Source organism: Polypterus senegalus, chromosome 17, assembly GCF_016835505.1.
Source record: "Polypterus senegalus isolate Bchr_013 chromosome 17, ASM1683550v1, whole genome shotgun sequence".
In the NCBI taxonomy this organism is placed as follows: Eukaryota; Metazoa; Chordata; class Cladistia; order Polypteriformes; family Polypteridae; genus Polypterus; species Polypterus senegalus.
The window spans coordinates 55,341,912-55,364,960 of record NC_053170.1 but is presented as its reverse complement, the minus strand read 5'-3'; positions in this window follow the sequence as shown (position 1 = coordinate 55,364,960).

Genomic DNA, 23,049 nt, shown 5'->3' with positions numbered 1-23,049 from the left:
CTACATATGCATATTATCACACTTGAATCCGCACTACTGTTTTATAAATGAAGCACCATGAGAGAGTAAAAGAAAAAAAAGATATAAAGAGAAAAGAGTATGACTGGCTTGGTGTCTGGTGCTTCTTCACAGTGTTTTGAATAGTGGGCAAGTCATCTCATTAGTTATGTGTATATTAATATCTGTAACTATTTTAAGGTTCTGTTTTGCTCTGCTTTTGGTCTCATAATTTGTGATCTCCCTTTGACCACCCACTTTCGCCCACTCTGTGATTTTAATCTTTCAAGGTTCTGTTTTCTGATGGATTAGTTAAAGTCCTCAGCTTGGTTTCTACAAACCCATGTTCTCATTTTTACAGGATGTCAATTGGGGTATTCCTTTTATGATGTCTTTCTTCTTAGTGATCTCCTCTGCCCTCCCAGGACTAGTGTTTAACACAGGTTCTAGTTAGAGTGATTGATTCACGAATTCTCCAAATAAGATTTCAGATCACTCCTTTGAGTTTGATAGATAGATAGATAGATAGATAGATAGATAGATAGATAGATAGATAGATAGATAGATAGATAGATAGATAGATAGATAGATAGATAGATAGATAGATAGATTCTTTATTAATCCCACGGGGAAATTCACATACTCCAGCAGCAGCATACTGATTAAAAAAAAAATGCAGGTATACCAGACAATAACTTTGTATAATGTTAATGTTTACCCCTGGGTGGAATTGAAGAGTCGCATAGTGTGGGGGAGGAACGATCTTCTCTGTCTGCCAGTGGAGCAGGACAATGACAGCAGTCTGTTGCTGAAGATGCTCCTATGTCTGGAGATGATACGGTAAAGTGGATGCAGTGGATTCTCCATGATTGACAGGAGCCTGCTTAGTGCCCGTTGCTCCACCACAGATGTCAAACTGCCCAGCTCCGTGCCTACAATAGAGCCTGCCTTCCTCGCCAGTTTATCCAGGCGTGAGGCATCCCCCTTCTTTATGCTGCCTCCCCAGCACACCACTGTGTAAAAGAGGGTGCTCACCACAACCGTCTGATAGAACATCTGCAGCATCTTATTGCAGATGTTGAAGGACGCCAGCCTTCTCAGGAAGTATAGTCGCCTCTGTCCTCTCTTGCACAGAGCATCAGTATTGGCAGTCCAGTCCAATTTATCATCCAGCTGCACTACCAGGTATTTATAGGTCTGCACCCTCTGCACACAGTCACCTCTGATGATCACGGCGTCCATGAAGGGCCTTGGCCTCCTAAAATCCAGCACCAGCTCGTTGGTTTTGCGGGTTTTCAGTTGTAGGTGGTTTGAGTCGCACCATTTAAAAAAGTCCTTGATGAGGTTCCTATACTCCTCCTCCTGACCACTCCTGATACAGCCCACTTTTGCACGTGGCAGGACTCCGAGTTGTATTGGAAGTCCGATGTATATAGGCTTAACATGACCGGAGAAAGTGCAGTCCCCTGCGGTGCTCCTGTGTTGCTCACCACATTGTCAGACCTGCAGTTCCCGAAACGCACATACTGATATTGTCCAGCCAAACATACATCCACACCTAACAGGACCCAGTCCTCCCCTTCCAACCAGCCAGCACTTTTGCTGCTTCTCTGCTTTTTTGTTTAGCTTATTCTTGCAGAACTGAACATGTTGGACAGAATTAGATGGCTGCTTCTGAATGGTAACATGAAATATTTGCGTAGCCCAACCAAACAAGCTGATGTGCTGCACTCTGAAGGTCGAGGATGCAAATTAACTAGAAAGCAAACACTTAATTCGGAAGCCCTGGCAGCATCCAAGGGCTGCAACTCCATCCATTTGAAAATTTGCTTTAATTATTTGCACAGCGGGGCTGAGGCTTCAAACACTTCTGCATACCCTAGCCTCTCTACTTGATGGTGAAATCAAATCATTTTAAATTAAACTGTGCTGTTTTGAAAAGATAACAAAGCTAGGGACATCATAGCTGGGAAATGAAAACATAAAATGTTAGCAAACTACTGTGTACAAGCCATATTCTTCTTATTGGGCACATTTTATAAGTGACCTCCCTGTCGAACTGCTTCACTCACTGCTTGCTCAGGTCCATGTATATAGGCAGACTAAATCTGTTGTAAGGACACAGGAGTGGGTGAGTAGTATAATTTGAATATCTGATTTTGAGGTATCACATCCAGGACCTGAACCACTACAGAAAATGCGGTGTGCTATCTGTAGATGTTAAAGTTGTATTCAATAGACACAAAACAGTGAACTGTAAACCCAGACATATCCTTTACAGTTTAGTAGATGTTACAGCAGCACAAATGGTTCAGACCATAACAAGCCCAAGCTAAGTGTCTCCTGTAGTATGTAGTCTCTTCTATTTCAGGATTTTGGAGGTTTTCCAACCATTGTTAGGTACAAGGAAGGAACTTTAAATGGGAGACCTGGTCTATCATAAGGCATACTCACCAATACTCACTCATATTAAACCAATTTAGGTTGACCAATTTAGATATTATAATATGTACAACTTCTTCAAATGAAAAGAAACTGGATTACCCACAGTCATAAATTCTAACACCGGCATCAGGAGATACACATATAATACCTACAAAAAGTATTCACCACTTTGTAAGTTTTAACTTTTTATTGTTACACAACAATGAATAACAGTGGATTTAATTTTGCTTTTTTTACAGTGATCAACAGAAAAAAACACTCTTTCATGACAACATGAAAACAAATTTTTCTACTTAGTGGTCTAAATTAACTACAGGTACAAAACACAAAATAATTGATCACATAAGTATTGACCCTCTTTAATCAGTCAAGGCTGTCTATTGATCTGATAATGGTGCTGTATAATAGGAAGGGCCTGTGCAAAGGAGCTGTTGATATCCCGTTTTACATCCTGTTGGGAATCCATGTGGCAAGGCATGTGCAGGTTGACAAGGGATGAAAGGGAAGTTGCTCCACTTTGGATGGACCTTTGGGTGGGATTCGTGGTTGAGTCAGTCTCAGTCATTATTGTGAGTCAGTATGGTGGGCTAACCTACCCAGTGAAGACTTTCAAATTTTCAAAGCAAATCTGTGAAAAGATGATTGAAAAGCACAAGTCAGGGGATGGACACAAAAAATATCCAAGTCACTTGGAGTCCAGTTAAATCATTCATTAAGAAATGGTAAGAGTGTGGCAAAGCCCATCCACAAAACCGAAGGATCGGTCAAGAAAATGTCTAGTAAGCAAAGACAAATGCATCATGAAGCATGATGGTGGCAACATCTGCAGTGTCTCAAGTCTCATCTGCAATATCTGCAGCAGTCCCTGTGGCTTGTGGAGGAAAAACTGATGCAGTGTGGAAGAAATCTGAGCCTTAGGAGATTTGTTTTCCAGCAAGACAAAGACTCCAAGAATAATGACAATGCTACACAAGAATGGCTGTTAATGTCCTGATCTCAATCCAAGTTGAGAATTTGAGACTGGACATGAAAGAAGGCTTTTCAGTCATGATCTCCTTGTAAACTGACATACCTTGAAGTCGTTTGCATAGAAGAATGGGGAAAAAGCTCAGATAAGCAAAGCTGACAGAGACCTGTGCACACAGACTGCAGGCTGTCATGGCTGCCAAAGGTACAGCTGCTAAATACTGAATTGAAGGGATTGCATATGTATGTGATCAATTATTTTTGCTCTATACAGTACTTGTAATTAATTCAGACAACCTAGCAAAGATCTGTTTTCACTTTGAAATTAAAAAAGGCTGAATTAAGTTCAATGTGTTTCAGTACTGTATAATAATAATAATAATGTGAAATGTGAAAACATTCAAGGAGGTGAACTGCTTCTATAGGCAACGTAGTTGTTAAATGGAAGCCTAACATATCGGTTCATTCTCACTTTGGTGAAAAGAACTCATTTTTGACAGGCCCTAATGGCTAGTCCCCATCTCCACTATGCCCATTGAAAAGAAACTTTTCTACTTTCAGTCAGGGATCTGACAACTAGAGAGGTAATAGGGAGGGACAGATGTGCAACTGCAAAGAGAGGAAGAGATAAAAGACACTTGACTTGAAAAGAGAAAATTAATTCCTCTCTGATTATTTGGCCCACATTCCTTTTTTTTGTCTTTTACTCACCAGTAAAAATGGATGCCATTGTGGTTTCCAAATCCATTTCTTGTTTTTTCTCTACATTATGTCTCATTCTAGTAATATATAGATTAAAAAAGACACAGGAAAATATACAAAAGCTGCAACAGAAAGCAAATCAAACACAGGTTCCCAGGGATGTGAGGCAGTGCCACTAACTACCGTGTCACCATACCACTCTGCGAATGAATAGCATATGGAATACAGAAAAAGACCTAAAGCTAAGAGTACTGCAATAACAAACTTATGCAAAGAAGCTCATATTCTGTGTTAGCATTTCAGATAGGAGTCAACAACTTTCAGGTATTTCTTATCAAGTTAAGAGCATTGACCGTGCGTCTGCCTGGGGGGTTGCAAACCGGGATCCCGAGTTGTTTTGTCGTGTAGTGAGTGCAGCAACGCACTGTACCAGTCCATGTTCCCCAACTTGACTTGACTTAAGAGCATTCTCCAGCTGACGTGTCTGTGAGGAAACAAAGCAGGTAAACATAAGAAATTGGGCGTGCTGAGCTGGGAAACGCCATATGAAACAATCTTTCATTTTAATGGGGAGTGCCATGTGCCACAGTAACCTTTATACCATTATTATTTGCAAATGGAAGGAGGTTGTGAAAATTGCCTGATATAAATTGTGCATCAGTGACGCTCTCATTTTGCATGGTATGTGATCAGTTAATTTTATATTGCTGTCATCAGTTCTATAGTCTGCTTGTGATATATTAGAAATGTCAACATTATACTTCAGTGGGATGTCTATGATGTTTATTCTACTGAGGCACTGGCATACGCAGAGTGACATATGGTGAGTTGAGGAAAGTAATCTAGATAATAGTGCAAGAGAAGCAAAACTAGGCACTGCAACACATCTTAATGAGCAAAGTAAGTAATAAGTTCTAAATAATACTAAAATTCTTCTGCACCGCATTCAAATAACATCTGCTGTGAAGAGAATGGTGCCTCATCACTCTCAATGATTCTTTGCTTATATACAGTGAAAATGCTCGCTCAACCTGAAAAAAAATCTATTTATGATTATTCCTATACAGCTCCAAAAGGCTCTCTTGAAGTAAATTACTTTTAAAACACTTGTTTGAGGCGGCACGGTGGTGCAGTGGTAGCGCTTCTGCCTCGCAGTAAGGAGACCTGGGTTTGCTTCCTGAATTCCCCCTGCGTGGAGTTGGCATGTTCTTCCCGTGTCTGCGTGGGTTTCCTCCAGATGCTCCGGTTTCCTCCCATGGTCCAAAGACATGCAGGTTAGGTGCATTGGCGGTCCTAAATTGTGCTTGGTGTGTGTGCCCTGCGGTGGGCTGGCGCCCTGCCTGGGGGTTTGTTCCAGCCTTGCACCCTGTGTTGGCTAGGATTGGCTCAAGCAGACCCCCATGACCTTGCGTTAGGATATAGTGGGTTGGGTAATGACTGACTGACTGACTGACACTTGTTTGAGAATTTAACTATTAGCAGTAAGCCACTGCCAATAGAAAACAAAATGAAAGCCTCAGTTCAAATAAGAGGGGCCTGCTGTAAATGAGTGATTAGTGCAGCTCAGCAGTTTATGATTTACTTGTCCATAATCAGAATCACAAAGAAGAATTTTACAGGCCACCACTAATTTAAATATCTGTTTGAGTGCTTTGCTTGTTTGACATTCAGAAACTCCAAAGGCGTTGCATTAGGCTTCTGAGCTCTTCTGAACCAGAGCAATGAGTGAAGCAGATGTGGCCAGGACATGATGATCCTTGGTACTCAGTATAGTAACTTTGTGAACAAAAACAACAATGTTGACTTTATAAATAGTTCACAATCAAATCACATCCATCCATCCATCCATTCATTCATTGCCTCTTTTATCTGGGTACAGGTTGCAGGGGCAGCAGACTAAGTAACTATGCCCAACCTTGCCTTTGGCCAGCTACCTCCTACAATTGTTCCGAGAAGATATTGAGCTTGTCCCAGGCCAACTGGGAGATTTAATCTCCCCAGCAGATCCTAGGTCTCTCCTCAGGTGCCCTCCTGGTTGGAAAAGCATGAAACATCTTACATTAAAAAAGAATACCAAGATTATGGCACAGTGGCACATATACTCAGAAGAAACTATAGGTTCAATAATTTAATTTTGAAACATGATTAACCATGTTCAGACTATTTATATATATGAGGCATGCCGGGATGTTGTAGAGTGCACTGACTCTTTTTCTCCCTTTCCTGTAGACCATTCCCGGGAGATTCCACCTGGCTCTCTTGACATCACTTCTGGGACCGAGCCAATGGAAGTAGACCTTACCAGCTCCGGCCCCTGTGATGTCACATCCAGGCTCGATCCAATGATCGAAGAACATGGGCCCGATCCTTATGACCTCACTTCGTGCCTTCCCCTTTTAAAGCCTGCCCTTTTTCCCATTTCCCTGAGTCTTGTTTTGGACTCAGTTGTGTATTGTGAGAAAAAACGACTTTGTAGTCAGGATACCAGAATATACAGGCGGCTGCCCCAAACCATCAGAGTATGTCTCATTATTGTGACAATATATATAATTTATATTTATATATATATTTATATTTTGATATTTAACAACCTGAATTGTAAATTTGTCAGGTAATGCATAATGACTCACACAAGTGGGACTGCTACCATTCCAGGATGGGAACACGAAATAATGGACGGACAGGGGAGAAATATTAAATGCAATATGTTCCTCCCGTGCACAGCATGGCAGCACCACTTTCTAGCTGTCCCTGTCTGGACCCCAACAGGGCTTCCTAGCAATTGTGGTTTGGACTTCTAGAGGCTGTTAGGTGGAGCTTTGCAAAGGCCACCTTATTACATCACAAAGAGTTTATCTGATGCAAAAGTGCTGTAAGGCTACATTACCTGTGTTCTGAATGTACTCCTGGGAAGGACTGTAAAAGACCACTGCCAGCCAGAACAGCCAGTTGGGACAGTAGTATTTGCAAGTACTTGCCTAGCTTAAGGAGGTGGTGGTGATAAAAGGAATTTGTAAGAGGCAAAACAGTCTGCATGGTACAGGATAGGTCCAATGAAGACACTATTTTTTGTGAGAATTCTTGTTTTGTGTAGTAGTGTTCTGAGATTCCGGGTGTCCAAGACCACCCTGACTATAGACACTGGACATTTACCCTGTCTGGAGTTACATGCGCTGCATTAGTCAGTTTTAGGAGTACATGTGCGCATTTGATTTTAAATTTTTACTTACTGTAGATCTAACTGGTGTCACACACGTGCAAGTAGGAGGCAGCTAAAGGTCCTGAGTAGTTGTAATACCACCACCGACCGGGGGTTGGTAGAGTGTACTGACTGTCTTTCTCATTTACTTGCAGACCATTCCCGGGAAATTCCACCAGCTTCCTGTACCCTTGATGACTTCACTTCAGGTCCCGATGACACCACTTCCGGGTCCGACCCCAAAGATGAAGTTACTTCCGGACCTGAGGACATCAATTCTGGTTCCAGCCCTAAAGATGATGTCATTCCTGAAAGGGCCATTATATCCGCCATCTTTACTACTGTATATGTGATCAGTTCTGTTTTGGACTCAGTCTTGTCAACAACTCTTTAAAGATTTCTACATTTGCAGCCAGGATACATTATACAGGTGGCTGCCCCAAACCTTCACAATGTCTGGTGTGTTTATTTGTGACATTAAGCATTTTAGTTCATATTATGCCAACTAGTGTCCCATATCAAAGACTCGTGTTTCACACTTCTATTATTTTGCCAACTCCATGACTGCATGGTTTTAGCTTAATCAGCTATTAAATGAAAGCTCACCTGAACCCCCCATTGAAAATCTGTACTAAATGAATTAATCCATTTATCCAGTTCACAGTCACAGACAGTCAGAGCCCTTCATTGCAGCAGTTGACAAAGGAACCAATCCAGTCCATTTTGATGTGGCCAGTAATTATTTTCAGGGGGAGGTGTGAAGATACATGACTCATAATCCTATCCATAATTAACTGGTTGGAACTGTCATATAGTATACTTTGAGGGGGTTATAACCAAAAAGCCACTTTACTGGCTATATTTATAACAGCGCACCAAAAGACACACACCAACACTCACTTTTATTAGGCTAATGTATAGTGCCAACTCAATGAACAAGCAAACTGAAGTACTGAAGGACAATCCCCACTGGGGCAGTGACCTTGCTAGGCCTCTAATCCAGGGCTGTGTAGCTGCAGGAAAGTGGTGTTAACCACACTGCCTCCTCTGACTCTGTCAAAACTGAATCCTCCAATTTTCATTTTCTAAAAGACATTGAAAAACATCCATTATTGTTATAGCTTTTTAATACCCAGTAATTTATCTGTTACCTTAAGTTACCTTTCTGCTTTATTAGTTTAGCATTCTGAGTGTCTTTAATTGTATTTGGCTTATTTATCTTACCTGCCCTTTCAGCAATTTATACTTGCTTGTGTTTGCTCAAAACCAAGTGGTTATTTAAAAGTTATTTAGAAAGGAATTAGGGCATACAATCTCCACAGTTTTTGTAACTGTAGATCCAAAAGACTGAATTCACATCTCTTTCATACATTTTCCAGAAATTAAAAATGTTGTGCATCTCTGAATTGATACATTTAATTAAATGAATTTAATAAAAAAGCAAGATTTAAAAAGCAATTCAACTAAAGGCAGAATTTGACCTTTCATTAGCAAATTGCATGCACCCACATTTATTCATACATAAGAAGGTCTACAATCATTACTCAACAAAAATTGCATATCTTTGGGAGGAAAGCTGGATTGCCTAGATTAATATGCACACTGAAATAAGAAGAAGATGCAACTTTTACAAAAGCACTATCCCAGAACAGCACTTGATCCCAGAATTTTGGACTAAGTATTGCATTTTCTCTAGAAAATATATGTCAGTTTTGTTGATGCTACATAATATGTTTCAATTAACAAGCCCTAGAAGCTATACAAAGTCACATATATAATGTAAATGATTTAAAATGCAATACATGTAACAAAACACAAAATGCAATACCAAACACAAAGCAGTATGTCGTACGTACATAGAAATATATTACTATATACTGTGACAAGTTACCAGGCTGCCTTGGGGTGTCAGGGATTTAATGGACAAGAGATAGTATGCTGTAGTGTGCTGGGCTGGATAGATCACTTCAAGAGAGAGAGACCCACCGAATCAACAAGCTAATTAAGAAGGCACCTTTTAGTTAGGTGATGCACTTGGAGGTAAACAGAGGAGAGATGGAAGACATGGGCATTATGATTATTATTATTATTATTAGCATTATCATAAATGCTGCATATCCAATCTCTAACACTCTAGCATTGAGGACTTTTAGCCAACAAATTATTTAGAGGAAGTGTATCAAAAAATACTACTGGGGCTCCTTCACAACAACAGTATATCAACACCTCTATAATGGCTCACTGTGACTGCTCTCTAAAAGCTAAACTTTCCCTTCGAAAAAATAAAGTACAGGGGGTCCTCAGGTTACGACACAGTTCTGTTCCTACAACAGTGATGTAACCCAATTTTGGTGTAAGTCGAAACACACTCTAGCCTAAGTCACTTACCTATCTTAACACATTTGCAAAATCATAATCTATAGAACATAAAAACACAAAATCTAAGCCTCAGAAAAAGGAAAAGGACATAAATATACTGTACTGTAGTAACAGAAAAAATGAGTGTAAAAAAATCCTTACGTTTATTACTTCTCATGTCTCAATTTTTTTAAAGTTTTTATGAGAGTGAGCGTTGTAAACACAAAACATTGTATGTCGAGACGTTGTAACCCGAGGACCCCCTGTACTATTTATTGTACAAAAGAGCAGACACACTCATAAAGGGTCTGGGGCACCTGAAGGCAAACCCTGTATATTATAAATAGCGCAAAAGGCGTAAAAGAACCACATGGTAATGCTATTATGAGACTGCAACCAGTGAAAAGGTCAAGTCTGCCCCATGATGACGGTGGTTCCATTTATGGGAGGAAGAGGCAGATACAGGTGGGTTGACCCTGGAAGTGACATCATAGATGGCAGCACATCATTCTTCCTTTCTGCAGAGGGGAAAGAAGAAGAGATACTGTTATTGCTTACAGCCCTTGGGTGGCCCAGGGTAATATTGTCATCACCTAAGCCCGTAAGTTGTTCCCCAAGCACATACATGTTGCGCTATCTATCTATCTATCTATCTATTGTAAGAACAAAAACAAGAAAGCCCATGAAGGTTTGTGGCACCAAAGTGATCCCTGTGTAATTGCAAGATCTCAAAGGAAAGTACAAAACAGAAAATAAACATGAGAGTTGACTGCCTCCCCCACCTTGAACCATCACCTTATTGTGGTGTAGGGGTTTGCGTGTCCCAATGATCCTAGGAGCTATGTTGTCCAGGGCTTTATGCCCCTGGTAGGGCCACCCAAGGCAAACTGGTCCTAGGTGGTCCTGAGACAAAGAGCGGTTCAACAAACCTCCAATGAGGAAAGAAAGCTTTGGACGACGTTTTCCCTTGCCCGGACGCGGGTCACCGGGGCCCCCCTCTGGAGCCAGGCCTGGAGGTGGGGCACGATGGCGAGCGCCTGGTGGCCCGGCCTGCACCCATGGGGCTCAGCCGGGCACGGCCCGAAGAGGTAACGTGGGTCCTCCTCCACATGGGCTCACCACATATGGGAGGGGCCAAGGAGGTTGGGTGCAGTGTGAGTTGGGTGGTGGCCGAAGGACACCTCCCTGGTGAGGTGTTCCGGGCACGTCAAACCGGGATTAGGCCCAGGACACACTGGAGGGACTATGTCTCCCGGCTGGCCTGGAAGCACCTTGGGATTCTCCCTGAAGAGCTGGAAGAAGTGGCCGGGAAGAGGGAAGTCTGGGCCTCTCTGCTTAAGCTGCTGCCCCTGTGACCCGACCCAGGATAAGCGGAAGAGGATGGATGGATGGATAGTTGACTGCCTCAAAATGGCAGAGGAGCCAGTTCCTGGGAATCCCTGGCTCCCGGGGATGACAAAGTGCACAGGCATCTTACATGTGAACGGTTTTAGAACGACCGACATTTATTTTTAATAAACCTACTGCAATATGTTGACACCAATAAAAGACTAACCTTATCTACAAGCAGTTCATGCTGTCATATACGTAAGTACATTTATCTAGTTCAGAGGTGCCCACACTTTTTCGGCTTGCAAGCTACTTTTAAAATGACCATATATATATATATGAACATATATATATATATATTACATAGTTTTACTGTCAAATAATGCAAAAAGTATGCGACACGTGTTTTGCCCTTTGCATTAGTTTGTTTATTTGACAGCATTCGTACTCTGAATCACAATCTGATTGTATGGGTGCATGTGGGATGACCAGTGTGTTAGAAGAAAAGAGATCTCAGACTTGCCGCTCTGTATGTCAATCAAGTGGCAAATGTTATAGGGAGGATATATGATAGACTAATGTTTAAAAAAAATTTTTTTTGAATGCAACGCGATCTACCTGATCAGTTACTGATACACTTGTTCTAAACAATGCCCGCACTTGCCATTGCTCTGAAACAGAGCTTTTACTGATGCATCCAGCTTCATGTCATCATTCTGTGATGGCAAGTTTCTTGGCACAGATATTGCGGATGCAACAGACTGACACATTGCAATTTCAAGTTGCTATTCAAAGCTGTTGTCTGACAGACGTCAATTAAGTCTGCTGTGTCCCAGCATTCGTGAGCTGCAGAGTGCAGACTCTTCCCAGTCCACTGTACTTAGTCTTAGTCGGAGCCGGGAGACTGACGACTGCTGCTGGTTGACTGAATCAATCTGCAACACACTACACGGTGGGCCAAAAAAAGTGCCACTTAATTATTTTCAACTATAACTCTGTTATTTCTTGATCGATTTTTACACTTTTACACGCTATATATGCGAGCTTGGCCGTTCCCGGTTTCCCGGGAGTTACAGCAGTTTCATTCCCGGGAATGCGGGAATGAAAATGTCCAGGAATCCCGGGCTCCTGGTAATCAAGTGGATTCCCTATTTGTGTTGCAAGCAACTTATTCTAGTTGGACTCCTTCCTTAATTAGGTAACTGGTTATTTCCCACTAGCTCTCTGAAATCCACAAACTAGTTATGCTAATAAATATGTACTCAGTGAAGCGAGAAGTTTAGTGTGTTAGATGGGGAAATATTCATTCTTGTTTGCATTATTTATTTATATGTATTACTTATTTATATGTTGTCACAGGAAGCTGGGGGTCTGACCCAGCTGGGACGGATGCCTGGAAGGACTGGGTGGTGGTCTATACATCCCCCAGGCCACGAGGAGGAAACCGCCCTGGATGTTGAAGGGACCATGGGGAAGGAGCAAGGAGGCTCAAGCACACTGGGGCCTGTGGCCACTGCCAGGGGGCGCCTCGAGCATTGTGGAGCCTGGGAGATCGACACTTCTGACACACCTGGGAAGGTGGAAGAATGACCTTCCAGGGACGCCCGGAGTGCTTCCGCGTGCAAGGGCAGCATCTCCGCCACACCAGGAAGTGCTGCCGGAAGAGCGTCATCAGGCACCTGGAGCACATCCAGGTGGGAATAAAAGGGGCTGCCTCACTCCAATCAGAGAGCTAGATTCAGGAGCGGCAGCAGGACGATGCTTTTAAAAAACAACTTAAAACTCATCTGTTCAGGAAGGCTTTTAGCTCTATTTGACTTCATTCCCCTTCTCTCAGTTTACCTCTCTGTCAAGATGCTCATGTAACCTGTATGTGTGTGCTAGACCATCAGTTCTGTTGTCTGTTAGGCTTTCTCTGAGTTTACTGTCTTAATCTTCTTATTTATTAATTTGCTTTGTACTATGCTATATACTGTATACCCTGCCGTTCTTTCTTATATTCTGTATGTGCCTTGAGCATGGGAAAGGCGCTATATAAATAAAATGTATTATTATTATTATTCAGTGGCTGGAGGAAGAGAGGGGCCCACGAACATTGAGAGAGAGGCCTGTGAAGAGGGTGATTGGTGCTGGGAGCACTGTGTGTTGTGCAAACTTTATTTTATTAATAAACGTGTGTTTTGGTAAAGTGCTGGTGCTAGTCTGATGGTGGTCAGACCCATGCTCACAATGTATATAAGTATGCATGTGCACATAAGGTATACCTTAAAGGCTCTTGCAAGGTAAACAGTTTTACTGTGGGGTGAGAGATGATTCTGTTGCTAACTACCTCTTCCTATTGATTTGTAGTTCTGAGGATCAACTCCCAGAAGACACCTGACCTCAATTTCCCTCCAGACCCAGAAGCCCTGCCACTTCCATGTGAATCAACTATAAACATTGGTCACCCAGAGGAAGTGGCCATTCATTTTGGGGCCTGACTAGAGAAAGGTGGAGCTCCTGCTAAGCAGAATCACAACTGAGACCATTGTGTTTTGTTACTTACTTCTCTTTGTTGATCCAATATATGGGGTTTACCTGAGAGGTACCCCAACTCTTTCACATTGCTCTTCTGTCTATAATAAATATGAGACTAATTAAGTAGACTAATTTAATAAAATTAAGAGTGAAAACTCCAAAAAAAGGAAATTATAATAAAAAAAAATGCAAAATAAGTGAAAGAAAAAGGATTGGCTAATTTAACAATGTGATCAGTTAAAATTAAAAAATGGCTCACTGATTGTGAAACTGGATGAAGTAAACATTGGCAATCCCAGGGGGCCTAGGGATGAACTTGAGAGCCACTGGTACAGGATACTGGCTGACATAAAAACACAGGCTGTAAAGAAGCTGCACTGCCACCCTAACTATAGCTGATACTCCTGAGGCTGATTTGTCTTCTGGCCTCTCCAAGACTATTCTTTGCTCTGCTGAAGATGTTGTACTATGCAGAACCTTGACAAAAATTGGAAAATGTATGAGGGTCTAACACATGGAAGAAGCTGGGCTTTAGTCCTAACTAAACGTTTGTTCATTGTTTGCTATGTGATGTTAACTCCATTCCATGTGTGCTTGCAAGCTGACATCTTTATAAAATGAAAGCAATTCTGATCATTGATTACAAAGAGGTTTGTTAACACCGATGCCATCTTGTTTAACATTTAACACAGACCTTTACAGCATGTTCTTTAACTTTCACCTTACCCTTCACCACTGCAGTCACTGCTTAATAAATCATTTCAAATGTCTTTTATTTGAGTGCTCTCATGAACACTCTTGTCTTGTGAGGCATAAGCAGTTGAAGTAAATAGGCTGCTGAGTTGATCACTTCTACAGTCTGACATAGCTGCAGTTTCTCAAGCTAAATGACTTCCAAATAAGTCACTAATTTTCTTACAGTTTCTTGAGTTATTTTTTTCTTTATTTTTCAGCTCTCCTTTCCAATTTTTGGAGACATCTTTTCAATCTGTTCTTTCATCTGTCTTATTTATTATTTTCTTTGCTGTTTAGAAACTTACCTTAGGGCAGTGGGAGACAGCCCAGGGGTAAATAGAGTCATGTGATAGGTGAAATGTAAAAAGGATGCATTGTGGGATTCCCTTGTTGCATTGTTTTCCTCCCCATCTCTCCATCCCTCGTTCAGATCTGTCGTTCAACTTGTAGCCAAACAGCATGGCCTATGGTGAGAGTAGCCCACCATTAATTGTCCTCTTGGTCCTAATGGCCAGTCTATCCCATCCTAGAAGTAAACCTAGAATGGAATATAAAGCTAATATAGCACCTTTGGTCATTTGAGTGCAGATATGGGAGGTAAATATTTGAATAAAAGAAAGGAGAGCTGAAAGAGGAAGCATACAAGTGAAGTAAATGAGTAGGCAAGCCGACGAAACACTCCACTAGACAGACAGAGGAGTAACATGTGTGTAGTAAGATCCAGTGGGACCATACAGTTTGGATTTCCATTTGTTCATTTGGCATTTTGCCTCTGCCATTTTATTTAACTCTTCCTTGTGCCATTCTGACTATAATAAACACCTTCATTGTCTCAATTATTTTATCTCCTTTTCTCATTGCTCTTCTCAGGAAAGCTTTCAGCGCACCCTCTGCAGTCATTATTAATTGCAAATACTGAAAAGGTTTAAAAATAACATTATAATGTGGCTTAATCTATACTAATAAAAGGCAAAGCCCTCACTCACTCACTCACTCACTCACTCACTCACTCACTCACTCACTCACTCACTCACTCACTCACTCATCACTAATTCTCCAACTTCCCGTGTAGGTAGAAGGCTGAAATTTGGCAGGCTCATTCCTTACAGCTTACTTACAAAAGTTGGGCAGGTTTTATATCGAAATTCTACGCCTAAAGGTCATAACTGGAAGGTATTTTTCTCCATTAACTGTAATGGAGTTGAGCTGGAAAGACATGGGGGGGCAGAGTTTCATGTGACATCATCACGCCTCCCACGTAATCACGTGAACTGACTGTCAACGCAGTGCATAGAAAACCAGGAAGACCTCCAAAAAGCGCTTAAGAAAACATGCATTATATAATTTAGAAGGCAGCGAAACAATAAGAAGCGAGCGAGTGACATGTACTACCATATTCATGAGTGCTGCTACCTCGGAAAGAAAGCAAGGTGTAAACCTAAACTTTAAATTAAGTTCATAGACAGGCTACCGCTGGCGTTTCACATGCCCACAGGTAATGCGGGATACAAGTTTAATGATAGGACGCAGGATATAAACGAGAGTTTTGATCACTAAGTTAAAATTGTAGGTGAAGGGGTGTGCTTATGCAAATTCCGAGAGACTGTGTTTGTGGGGGATTGACAGTATTATATATATATATACACACACACACACACACACATATACATACATACATACACACATATATTTAATTTGTGTGTGTGTATGTATGTATGTGTGTGTATATATGATGTAGATAGGTATGTATATATATATATATATATATATATATATATATATATATGTGTATATGTAGATATGTATATAGATATGTAGATATGAAGATATGTATGTGTATATATATATATGTGTATATGTAGATATGTATATAGATATGTAGATATGAAGATATGTATGTGTATATATATGTATATATATATATATATATATGTATGTATGTGTGTGTGTGTGTGTATATATATGACAGCAGCAATCCAAGCTGTGAGAAAACAGTAAAAAGGAGGCGTGTCAGACGTCGTGGTACATTTTCTGATGCAGCTACCGAAAACAACTTTGTGACGCTGCCAAATACACAAAACAATTACTTTGACAATCATGTTACATTATTTTTAAAATGTTTCCTTTTCTTTTCATAACTTCTTTAACACATGACATCGCAGCGAAGCTGGTATTTTGCTATATATATATATCACAGCGACACTCATAACAGTGACAAAACAATTACATTGACAATCATGTTACGTTATTTTCAAAATGTTTCCTTTTCTTTCTCTTTCCTTCTTTAACACACTACTTCTCCGCTGCCAAGATAGATAGATATATATAGATATATAGATAGATAGATAGAGATACATATATATAGATAGATATGAGAACAACATATATATATATATATATAGATAGATATGAGATATATATATATATAGATAGATAGATATATATATATATAGATAGATAGATAGATAGATAGATAGATAGATAGATAGATAGATAGATAGATAGATAGATAGATAGATAGATAGATATGAGAACAACACTTATATCAATGACAAAACAATTACATTAACAATCATGTTACGTTATTTTTAAAATTTTTCCTTTTCTTTTTCGTACCTTCTTTAACACACTACTTCTCCGCTGCGAAGCGCGGGTATTCTGCTAGTATTAATAATAAAGGAAAACTATGAGTATATTAGGCTAACATCAGCAACAGAGAGGAGGAAAAAAAAACTTCAGTCAATATACATTCAATCTCTTCTGTGCCAGATTGTTATCCAGCCCTTCTCTGTATTTTCCATAAATGATGAGGAAAAATATGTGTGAAAATGCGATTGAGGTCTGGCATTTAGTTTGTCATTAGTACTGACACATTTTTTTCCACTCCAGTGGATCTGTTACAACATAAGGAGGAACACCTTGACCAAAAGAGAAAAACAATGGGAATGACAGTAATAGTCAAACAGAAATATTCCTCCAAATTAAAAAAAAAAAAAAACAATATGCGGAACCCTGCAAATATCTTAACGTGAAATAACAAGTCTTCAAACTTGTATCCAATCTAACAAGAATAAGAAGTATTTAAACCTGATGTGTGAAGAAAGCTGTTTTTGTGTGGAAAACATTACTAGTAAAATTCCTGGCATTTCAAGAAGTATTCAATAATTTATATTTTTCACTCATTAGTCTAATTATTCTTTTATATAGAATTTAGTCACGTGAACAAAGATATTGTCTTTTTGTGGCATCTTAGCCTTCCTGATGTGTACTTCTCAAACAGATGTTAAAGAATTACAAAGATGTGAACCAACTGCTGTAGTGACTGAGAAGATAAGAAGAGGCAGACAAAACATTGAGAAGTGTGTAACATGAAGGATAACAACATCTGGTTAACACCAGCATTTTGGATTTTCCCAGTATACATTCAAACTTCTCCAGATGTCTTGGAATGCTACTGAAGCACTATTATAAAAGAAGGTAGGGCTCACAGTGCTTTTCCTGAAAAGCAAACCTCAATTCTGTCATTTATTTAAAAAAATAAATAAATAAAGTTTGAGTATCGTAAATTATTTCTTGTTACCAGAAGTTGGTGTGTTTAATCAAAGAAAATAGTCCATTACAAATTATTACTTATGTCTCTCAAATTGTAATGAGTAAAATAATTCTCGTACTTTCTGGAAAATGTAACCACACTGCTAATTATTTATGCTTATGTAACTTTCTAAAACGATGCAAATATGTAACAACTTGAAAGTATAAGAGAGATACCCAAATGTAATTTCATTTCTTCAATAAGACAGAAATAACCAGTAACAGTGCATATGAATTTAGCAATTAATCAAGTAAAGTACATGTCATAAATTAGCACTGTACCATTTCAAACATATCAACCAACAAATAGATGCTTCTTGTTTACAAAAATAATCTAATATAATAAAACACTATGGTATGGGTTTGTGTCTGGTCCCTGACAGCAATCTGATTGGTCAGTTTAGCTTTGGTGTGATTGGTCAGTTTGGCTTTGCTCATGTAGTCGAAAGAGGAAATGAGAGTGTGAGAAACATGAGGAGGTATAGTAGGCAGGCTGAGAGTCACCTTCAAAGATAGGAAATATAAAAATGGACAGGAGGCGAGCAAATGTCAGAGTATGAGAAGGAGGATTTACAGGAACACGCTGAAGAGAGTCAGTGCCAGTTGAAAGGTTCAGACATATGAAGATACTGAGGAAAGGAGCTGAAGGTACAAACAGGACAAAAGATAGGGCAAATATTTTTAAATGTATTCTATTGCCTGTCTTTGATAGGTAACAATGCTAGTTCTTAAGATGAAAATAAATCTTAATAATTAAAAATAAAACTGAATTAATCACTTTAACTCTTGCTGACATGCCATTTTTGAAAGGACTAGATACTTGTATTGTCTAGTTTGTGGCCCTCCTGTCTCAGTGATCTTTATACTATCAAAAAGGGAATGTGGTGCTCAAAAAATCCTTTACATTTCTTAATTAACAATCCTAAATTCACTATCAACTAAGGTAAAGGCTGAGATTCATTTCTTGCACACAGAATTTTCTTCCCTTCTTATGAGAATGTTATAGAGATGTGATATAAATATCAAAATGCATGTTGGGATACAGTACTACATTTTATGACACATGATACTTATAGCATTTTGATTAAATATCAGATACTTTTCTGCCTTTGTGAATCTAATTCCTTTATGAGCTCTTTGACTAAGTGGCTGTATATTACAAGAGCCAAAATGATTATTGCAAATATCATGTGTTTAAATATAAAGTTCCTAGACACAAACTGCAGTTCGCTTTACTCCTTCTTCTTTAAGCTAGAATTTCTCTCAGTCAAACAAATCACTACACTGCAGTGTAAAACTAAAAGGTTGATCTCTTTCAAAGAAAAAGTGTTTCTTAAAAAAGACAAAGGAAATCTCAATACAATCCCAAAGTAAAACAAACTATCGGGTTTTGTCATAAAATAGCAGATATCTACACATCTGGTGAATTCAAAGTATGCTATGCCTGCGTGAAAATAGTGCACATGTGTAGTGCAAATCGGGCAGCCAATGCAGATCAGGTAGTCACACTCCCCTCCTCGAACATTATGGGAAATAGAATGGCTGTCCTGCAAGACATTTTCATTTTAATTGCTTATAAACAAATGCGTCACACAAGTGACAACCTTTTAATTACATGAGTACATGTGAGGTGATTACAAGAATATAAAGTTTAACGTATTACACTACTTTGTTACTTGAAAATGTAATTAGATTACAGTAATCTGTTATTTTCAAAGTCAAAGTCAAAGTGAACTTTATTGTCATCTCAACCATATACAAGTATACAGATAGACGAAATTGCGAAGCTCAGGGTCCACAGTGTAACAACATGATGTGCAAATAGTAAATTAAAAATAGAATAAAAATTTAAAATTAAAACACAAACAAGACAAGACATTGTGCAAAGATAGGACTAAGAAGTAGCAGCAATATTGATGTGTAAGATATGTAATATAATAAATAATAGATATAGATAATACAGAAATTATCAGTGTATGATAATAGTTGTTTAAGACTTGTGTAAACAATGACAGGTCAGAATGTTTCATAGCATAAGGATATCAAGAGTGTCAAAATCCTTAAAGGTCAGTATGAGATTTTCAGTTCTTTTCTACATGCACACTCATCTTTGCAGGATAGTGGTTTTCATGTATAAAAGTTCTGTTTTTAGTGGTGGTTGAGGCCGTGTGGAAGGTCCCAGGGGGCAGCCTGGTGTTAAGGAGTCTAACAGCTTGGGGTAAAACTCTCCTGCAGCCTGGCAGATTTGGCTTTGATGCTGCAGTATCTTCTCTTGGATGGCAGAAGTGTGAAAAGTCCATGTGAGGGGTGTAAGGGGTCCTGCACAATGCTGAGGCCTGGACACTGCGTTTGTAAAATATGTCCTGTAGTGAAGGGAGAGGCACCCCAATAATGTTCTCTGCTGTCTTCACTATCCTTTGCAGGTGCTTGCGGTCGGATATGTTGCAGTTGCCATACCAGACAGTGATGCAGCTGGTCAGGACACTCTCTATGGTGCCTCTGTAGAACATGGTGAGGATGGAAGGGGGAAGACGTGCTTGCTTCAGCCGCCTCAGGAAGTGTAGTCTCTGCTGGGCTTTCTTGATTAATGATGAGGTGTTATGTGTCCACATAAGTTCCTCAGTTGAGTGCACACCGAGGAACTTGGTACTCCTAACAATCTCCACATCTAAACCGTTGATGCTGAGCGGGATGTGGGCAGGACGTGATTTTCTGAAGTCCACGATTATCTCTTTTGTCTTGTCGACATTGAGAGATAGATTGTTGTCTTCACACCATGCGGACAGCCATTTCACCTCATCTCTGTATGCTCTTTCATCATCCCTGCTTATCAGTCCCAGCACCGCCGTATCATCCGCAAACTTGATGATGTGATTGGTGTTGTGCGTGGCTGTGCAGTCGTGAGTCAGCAGGGTGAAGAGCAGTGGACTAAGCACACAGCCCTGCAGTGCTCCAGTGCTCAGTGTGATGATGCTGGAAGTGTTGTGGCCCATCTGAACTGACTGGGGCCTCTCTGTCAAGAAGTCCAGGATCCAATTGCAGAGGGTGGTGTTTAGGCCCAACCTGCTCAGTTTTACAACCAGCTTTGGAGGGATGATTGTGTTGAAGGCAGAGCTAAAGTCTATGAATAGCATCCTGACATATGTGTCTTTTTTATCCAGATGTGTCAGGGAGAGGTGAAGGGCAGAGCATATGGCATCCTCAGTTGACCTGTTTGAGTGGTATGCAAACTGAAGAGGGTCAAGGGAGGCAGGGAGATTAGTCTTTATGTGTGACATGACTAACCTTTCGAAGCACTTCATTATGATTGGTGTGAGTGCAACTGGTCGGTAGTCATTCAGGCATGTCACTGATGACTTCTTTGGCACTGGTATGATGGTGGTCGACTTGAAGCATGTTGGGACTGACGACTGGCTCAGAGATGTGTTGAAGATGTCTGTGAGGACACCAGCCAGTTGACTTGCACATTCTTTGAGCACAAGACCAGGTATGTTGTCAGGTCCTGCAGCCTTCCGTGGATTGACTCTGGATAGAGTCCTCCTCACATCTGTTATGGAGAGACAGAGTGCTTGGTCAGTGGAGGGAGGTGTTGCTTTTCTCGCAGGCTCTTTGTTCTGTGCCTCAAACCGTGCAAAGAAGTTGTTCAGCTCATCCGGAAGGGAGGCATCACCATCACTGCTGTGTGGATTGGGCTTGTAGTTTGTAATTGCCTGAACACCCTGCCACATACGACGTGTGTCTCTGGTGCTGCTGAATTGTTTGTTGATCTTTCTGCGTATGCCCACTTAGCTCTCCTTATAGCACGAGACAGGTTGGCTCTGGTCACCCTGAGGCGGCCTTGTCTCCAGATCTGAAGGCTGCATTTCTGATCTTGAGCAGCTTGTGCACTTCTCTTGTCATCCAGGGCTTTTGGTTGGCTCTTGTGGTAACATCCTTGGTAACAGTAACATCCTCTATGCATTTGGAGATGTAGCCAGTCACAGAGTCTGTGTACTCCTCCAGATTGATGGAGTCACCATCCATAGCAGCCTCTCTGAAAATGTCCCAGTCTGTCAATTCGAAGCAGTCTTGGAGAGCTGAAACCGCACCAACCTGCCACACTCTGATGCTCTTGCGAGCTGGTTTAGTACACTTCAGCAGGGACTTGTATGCAGGAACCATAAAAACGCAGATATGATCTGAACAGCCCAGGTGAGGGTGGGGTAGTGCCTTGTAGGCGTCAGGAGCGCTCGTGTAAACATTGTCCAGACAGCTTCCCCCTCTATTTGCAAAGTTCACATTCTGGGAGAATTTTGGGAGAAATTACATCAAGTTGGCATGATTGAAGTCCCCAGCAATAATGAAAAATGCCTCGGGGTGCGTTGTTTGCAGTTTGCAGATGATCTCATAGAGTTCCGCTAGCGCCTGGTTAGCATTTGCGCTAGGCGGGAGGTAGACGGCCACCACCATCACGCAACTGTATTCCCTCGGCAGGTAGAAAGGCCGACACCTTACTGATAAAACCTCTATCAGCGGGGAACAGTGTCGCGCAACTGAGACAGCGTGGTACCCCACTCTCTGTTCACATAAACACACAGTCCGCCCCCGCGGGTCTTACCGGACAAAGAGGTGTCTCTGTCCGCTCGGAAGATGGTCAGTCCGTCTAGCTGGATGGCCGAGTTTGCAATGTTTTCCTGGAGCCATGTCTCAGTGAAAATAAAGATGCAGCAGTCTCTCATTTACCACTGCTTGGACCGCTGCAGCTTTATATAATCCAGCTTGTTGTCCAGCGATCGGGCGTTCGCAAGCAGAATAGATGGTATCGCAGGTCTGGTGGGGTTAGTTTTTAGCCTTGTGCTAACACTGCCGCGTTTACTTCGTTTCTGTTTCCAATCTCTGCGCCAACTCAGCTTCTCAGGCTGCCGAAGTAAGCAAAGGCTGCGGAGCGTCTCAGTCACCTCACTGGATATTTCGGCGCAGTTTCTTTGGAAATCTAGCAGGATTTGCCGCTCGTAGATGTATGTCTGCGTACTACTATCACTTAAATCTACTTTTCTACTTATACTAGTTAACAAAGACGAACAAAGATTAACACTAAACACCGCGGACTCGGGAGCTCTGTAAGCCGCAGCCTGCACGGGCGCCGCCATGATCCAAGTATTTTGTCCACTGTTATGCCTAACTCAGTTTGTTATAAATGTTTACTGTTTAGTTCCTATATTGGTGTGTGT